Genomic DNA, 6,917 nt, shown 5'->3' with positions numbered 1-6,917 from the left:
ATTGACTTGCTGAGTCAATATTTTATTCTGAGCCAATATGGCATTCAGAGTATCAATTTCAAGAACTTCCTTCCTTTGAGGCGTCCCATTATTCACAAGATTCCTTTCAGAAGTGTACATGAACTGGTTATTTGCAACCATGTCAATGAGTTCTTGAGCTTCTGCAGGCGTTTTCTTTAGGTGAATGGATCCACCTACAGAATGGTCCAATGACATCTTTGATAATTCAGACAGACCATCATAGAATATATCCAGGATGGTCCATTCTGAAAGCATGTCAGAAGGACACTTTTTGGTCAGTTCCTTGTATCTCTCCCAAGCTTCATAGAGGGATTCACCTTCCTTCTGTCTGAAGGTTTGAACATCCACTCTAAGCTTGCTAAGCTTTTGAGGAGGAAAGAACTTGGCTAAGAAAGCCATGACCAGCTTATCCCAAGAGTTCAGGCTGTCTTTAGGTTGAGAGTCCAACCATATTCTAACTCTGTCTCTTACAGCAAATAGGAAAAGCATAAGCCTGTAGACCTTGGGATCAATCCCATTGGTCTTAACAGTATCACAGATCTGCAAGAATTCAGTTAAGAACTGAAAGGGATCTTCGGATGGAAGTCCGTAAAACTTGCAATTCTGTTGCATCAGAGAAACTAGTTGAGGTTTCAGCTCAAAATTGTTTGCTCCAATGGCAGGGATTGAGATGCTTCTTCCATGTAAATTGGAATTAGGTGCAGTAAAGTCACCAAGCATCTTCCTTGCATTGTTATTATTTTCGGCCATGCCTCCTTCTTTTTCGAAAATTTCTGTCAGATTTTCTCTAGAGAGTTATGCTTTAGCTTCCCTTAGCTTCCTCTTCAGAGTCCTTTTCAGGTTCAGGGTCAGCTTCAACAAGAATGTTCTTATCCTTGTTCCTGCTCATATGAAAAAGAAGAAAACAGAAAAGAAGAGGAATCCTCTATGTCACAATATAGAGATTCCTTATGTAAGTATAAGAAGAGAATAGAAGAAGAGAAATTCGAACACCAAGAGGAAGAGAGGGTTTGAATTTTGAGATGAAGAAAAGTGTTAGTAAATAAATAAATAATTAGAAGGAGATGAGAGAAAAAAATTTTCGAAAATAATTGAAAAGAAAAGAAAAATATTTTTATTTTTAATTTAAAATTATAATTAAAATTCGAAAATTAAAAAAAAAGAAAAATGAAATTAAATTAAAAGTTAAAACAATTAGTTAATTAAAAAGGAATTTTGAAAAAAAAAAAGGAAGGTGATTTTCGAAAATTGAAGAGAGGAAATTAGTTAGGTAGTTTTGAAAAAGATAAGAACCAAACAAAAAGATAAGATTGATTGAAAAAGATTTGAAACTTAATTTTTGAAAAGATAAGAAGTTAGAAAAGAAGTTAGAAAGGATTTTGAAATTGATTTTGAAAAAGATGTGATTGAAATTTATTTTGAAAAAGATTTGAAAAAGAAATTTAAAAAGATTTGATTTTGAAAATTAAAGTTGATTACTTGACTAATAAGAAACAAAAATATATGATTTAAAATTTAAAGATTGAACCTTTCTTATTAGGCAAGTAACAAACTTAATATTTTTTGAATCAATCACATTAATTGTTAGTAGAGATTTTGAAATTATGAAACAAAATAAGAAAAAGATTTTGAAACTAAATTTTGAAATTTTCGAAAATATTAAGAAGAAAATTGAAAAAGAATTGATTTTTGAAAAAGATTTGAAAAAGATAGAATTTTTAAATTGAAAATTTGATTTGACTCATAAGAAACAACTAGATTTTAAAAATTTTTGAAAAAGTCAACTCAAATTTTCTAAAATTTATGAGAGAAAAAGGGAAAGATATTTTTTTATTTTTTGAATTTTTAATGAAAAGAAAGAGAAAAACAACCAAAAGACTCAAGACATAAAAATTATGAATCAAAACACACAATGCATGCAAGAACACTATGAATGTCAAGATAAACACCAAGAACACTTTGAATGTCAAGATGAACACCAAGAAATTATTTTTGAAAATTTTTAAGAAAAGAAAAACATGCAAGACACCAAACTTAGAAATTTTCAATGTTGAGACATTAATAATTCCAAAATGCATATGAGAAACAAGAAAAGATGCACAATAAGAAAATGCAAAGATCAAACAAAGCAATTCATCAAGAACAACTTGAAGATCATGAAGAACATATGCATGAGTTTTCGAAAAATGCACAAATTTTAAAAACATGCAATTGACACCAAACCTAAAATTTGACTCAGGACTCAAACAAGAAACACAAAAAATATTTTTGATTTTATGATTTTATTAATTTTTTTAAAATTTTTTGAAAATTATTTTGAAAAAGAAAAATAAGGATTTCAAATTTTTTAATAGGAATTCCAGGAATCTTGCAGTGTTAGTCTAAAGCTCCAGTCCAGGAATTAGACATGGCTTACTAGCCAGCCAAACTTTCAGTGAAAGCTCCGGTCCAAAACACTAGACATGGCCAATGGCCAGCCAAGCTTCAGCATACAAATCAGGCATACAACAGCTGATACTTCATCCAACTTCATTATATACTGATAGGTGGAAGCCCAAATCCAAATGAATTAGACATGGCTTTAAGCCAGCCAGGCTTCAACATGCTTCATGAAACTCTAGAATTATTTCTTAAAAATTTTGAATAAAAATATATTTTTGAAAATATTTATTTTTAAAAATTTTTTGAAATTTTTTCGAAAATAAAAAATAATAACAACAAAAACTTAAAATTAAAATAAAATTACCTAATCTGAGCAACAAGATGAACCGTCAGTTGTCCAAACTCGAACAATCCCCGACAACGGCGCCAAAAACTTGGTGTGCGAAATCGTGATCGTTCCTTCCTTGGTAACGGTGCTAAAAACTCAATACGCACGTTCATAATCTTAGTTCTTTATCACAACTTCGCACAACTAACCAGCAAGTGCACTGGGTCATCTAAGTAATAAACCTTACGTGAGTAAGGGTCGATCCCACGGAGATTGTCGGCCTGAAGCAAGCTATGGTCACCTTGTAAATCTCAGTCAGGCAGATTCAAAAGGTTATAGAGTTTTAATAATTAAAACTTAAATAAAACATAAACTAGGATAGAGATACTTATGTAATTCATTGGTGAGAATTTTAGATAGGCGTATAGAGATGCCTTCGTTCCTCTAAACCTCTGCGTTCCTGCTGTCTTCATCCAATCATTCCTACTCCCTTCCATGCCAAGCTTTATGTAGGGCATCACCGTTGTCAATGGCTACATCCCATCCTCTCTGTGAAAATGGTCCAATGCGCTGTCACTGCATGGCTAATCATCTGTCGGTTCTCGATCATACTGGAATAGGATTTACTATCCTTTTGCGTCTGTCACTACGCCCAGCACTCGCGAGTTTGAAGCTCGTCACAGCCATCCCTTCCTAGATCCTACCCGGAATACCACAGACAAGGTTTAGACTTTCCGGATCTCAAGAATTGCCATCCATGGGTTCTAACTTATACCACGAAGACTCTAATATCTCGGACTCGGTCCTCTGTATTAGATATCTAAGAGATACTCATTCTAGCTTGTTTGCATGTAGAATAGAAGTGTTTGTCAGACACGCGTTCATAAGTGAGAATGATGATGAGCGTCACATAATCATCACATTCATCATGTTCTTGGGTGCGAATGGATATCTTAGAGAAGGAATAAGCTTGAATTGAATAGAAAAATAATAGTACTTTGCATTAATTCATGAGAACAGCAGAGCTCCACACCTTAATCTATGGTGTGTAGAAACTCTACCGTTGAAAATACATAAGTGATGAAGGTTCAGGCATGGCCGAATGGCCAGCCCCCAAACCTGAACTAAAGATGAAACTCAAGATGTAAATACAATAGTAAAAAGTCCTATTTATACAAAACTAGTTACTAGGGTTTACAGAGATAAGTAAATGATGCAGAAATCTACTTTTGGGGCCCACTTGGTGTGTGCTTGGGCTGAGCATTGAGCTTTACACGTGTAGAGGCTCCTCTCAGAGTTGAACGCCAGTTTGTAACCTGTTTCTGGCGTTTCACTCCACTTTGCAACCTGTTTCTGGCATTTAACTCCAGAATGCAGCATGCAACTGGAGTTGAACGCCAGTTTGCATCATCTAAACTTGGGCAAAGTATGAATTATTATATATTGCTGGAAAGCCCTGGATGTCTACTTTCCAACGCAATTGAGAGCGCACCATTTGGAGTTCTGTAGCTCAAGAAATTCCACTTTGAGTGCAGGAAGGTCAGAATCCAATAGCGTCTGCAGTCCTTCTTCAACCTCTGAATCTGATTTTTGCTCAAGTCCCTCAATTTCAGCCAGAAAATACCTGAAATCACAGGAAAACACGCAAACTCATAGTAAAGTCTAGAATGTGATTTTTAATTAAAAACTAATAAAAATATACTAAAAACTAACTAAATCATACTGAAAACTATGTAAAAACAATGCCAAAAAGCGTATAAATTATCCGCTCATCAGTGGTGCGGCGGTCGGAGTGGTAGTTAGGGGTGGTGGTGTTTGGGTGGGGAGCAGAGAGGGAGCAGAGGGGGGGTTGGGGGGAAGAGAATGGTGACGCGGGGGGGGGGGGGGAATAGGGTGTCGCGTGGTTGGCGTTAGTGATTTTGCATCCACGCGAACGCGTGGGGCACGTGATCGCGTGGCTATGGTGAAATGGGATTGACACGGTCGCGTGATTTACGCGATCGAGCGGGTTGGGTACAAGATGGATGACGCGGACGTGTAAGGCACGCGACCGCGTCGCTGTAAATTGTGCTAAACGCACAATTCCAGCGTCGTTTCAGTGCAACTCTCTGTCTCCATTAGGGTGCCATGCTATCCACGCGACGCGGACGCGTCACTCACGCTTTCGTGTGGGATAGGCGTTCTGCAAGTGACGCGTTCGCGTCAGGGACGCGAACGAGTGAGCCGTTTTGTGCTAAACGCACGCCAGCCGCACGATTCCAGCCCAGATTTCTGGGCGTTGGATTTTTACGCCGATTTCCAGATCACGCGCGCAAACGCGTGGGAGGAGTTTTTCGCGACTGACGCAAACGCGTTAGCAACGCGGTCGCGTCGCGCGCTTTTTTTTATGCAATTATGCAATTATGCAGTATGTAATGCTAATGAATAATATTCAGGTTCAATGAAAATAATATAATATAAAAAACAAACAACACGAAATAAAATTGAAAAAGAAACAACCATACCATGGTGGGTTGTCTCCCTCCTAGCACTTTTAGTTAAAGTCCTTAAGTTGGACATTGGATGAGCTTCCTATTATGGTGGCTTATGCTTAAATTCATCCAGAAAAATCTACCAATGTTTGGAATGCCAACGGCCTCCGGGGTCCCAAACTAGGCATGTAAAGTTTTTGAGCAGCTTCAAACAGATTCTCTGGCTCCCGGGGTGACGAATGTCAGAATATTTTCCAAGATCCCAAACTTTGCTTTTAAATCCACCTTTGGCTTGATCTATATTCTTCCATCCGGGCGGTTTAGAAATTGTGTTCTCACCAAGATGACCAAACGCCTCTTGAGACCCATTCAATTGAACTTGATACCAATCCTTGCACTTCGAATAAAAGCACGGAACCTTATTGAACCTTGTACATCAGCTCTGAGTATGAGCCATTTCCCTCTTACTCTTAAAGCCGCAGAGAGCTCTAAGCTGACCATCTGTTTCAAGAAAACCATATTCAAGTGGAAAGGTAAAGATAAAGGTTATGGATTGTACCCACTTGAAGCTTGTATTAGGTGGTAATGGCCTTGGGACAGGTGTTTCCAGTGGTTCTGTAATTTCTACTCCCTTGTATTCTTCTGTGAATTCCTCTACTTCTTTGCAAAATTTTTCAACTACAACTGCATCCTGATCAAAGTCTTCTATGTCTTCCTCGTCACTCAAGTCATAGTTGGAGGTTGAGAGAAATCTACCTCGACATCATCTTCGTATTCACTTGGATAAGATTCTTCAGGCTCAAGGAGTTCAGTTGCGGATGTGAGTTCGTGATTAGGAGAGCTTGATTCATGATCATCACTGCCTATGGAATCAACTTCTTGGTCTGTTCTGTCCAATTTTTCACAAGGTATATGCTTTGGAGGTTGTGCACTGTCCTCTTTGGCATCAATTTCGAACTTCTCAGCAGAACCCTTTATAGCTCTCGATTCCCATGGAGGTTCAGCATCTCCTAAATCTTCAACCACTTCTTCCTCTACAACTATCATGGCTTCCTCCACTTGTTCCAATACAAAGCCATGCTCCTCATTTTCCACCGGAGTTTCTATTGTTTCCTTCATGCTACGCTCTTCTTTTGATTCTCCACATGCAGCCATGGGAGTATTTTGAGCGCTCAGATGTCGGGAAGCTATTATATTTACTACCTCAGTTAAGGCAGTAGTGAGTTCCAATACGCCCCTTTGCATCCTCGCTTGCCCTTGAAGAAGAACACGAAGTTTGTCATTCATTGGAGGTTGGGGTGGGTATGAGGGTTCATTGGTTGGGGAAGAGGGTTCAAAATAAGAATGTGGTGGTTCTTGGGAGTAATTGGATTGGAATTGTGGTGGATAAGGGTCATATGGTGGTGAATGGTGAAAAGGAGCTTGTGAGTGTAGTGGTTCAAAGCTACATTGAGAGGATGGTCTATAAGCACAGGAATGAGGCTTGTTGGTAATTACATGGGGTCCACCATATCTATCAGCTTGGTATGCATTGTAGAGTGGTCCTTGCCCATGATATCTTGGAGGGTGTTGTTGCCTAAAGGGTTGATCAGATCCTCTTGGCTCCATCCATCTTTGACTGCTTAGACCTTGATGCATTTTCCTGTTATAGCTTCCACTCATTTCAACAAATTTAGAACCAAACTCAAAGCGAGAGGGGTGAGAATTCATAGTAG

The 6,917-nt window shown here is 38.2% G+C and overlaps 1 non-coding gene across 1 annotated transcript; it reads left to right on the top strand.

Annotated features, from left to right (window-relative positions):
* The first annotated feature begins 270 nt into the window (after positions 1 to 270).
* Positions 271 to 378, top strand: LOC148549204 (small nucleolar RNA R71). The gene has a single exon (XR_015898706.1). It is a non-coding gene; the product is annotated as a small nucleolar RNA R71 (small nucleolar RNA).
* The last annotated feature ends 6,539 nt before the right edge of the window (positions 379 to 6,917 follow it).

This window comes from Arachis ipaensis, chromosome B8 (genome assembly GCF_059453495.1).
Source record: "Arachis ipaensis isolate K30076 ecotype BB chromosome B8, ASM5945349v1, whole genome shotgun sequence".
Taxonomy (NCBI): Eukaryota; Viridiplantae; Streptophyta; class Magnoliopsida; order Fabales; family Fabaceae; genus Arachis; species Arachis ipaensis.
The sequence above is the reverse complement of the archived record's forward strand: the minus strand, read 5'-3'. Positions and strand labels throughout refer to the sequence as shown.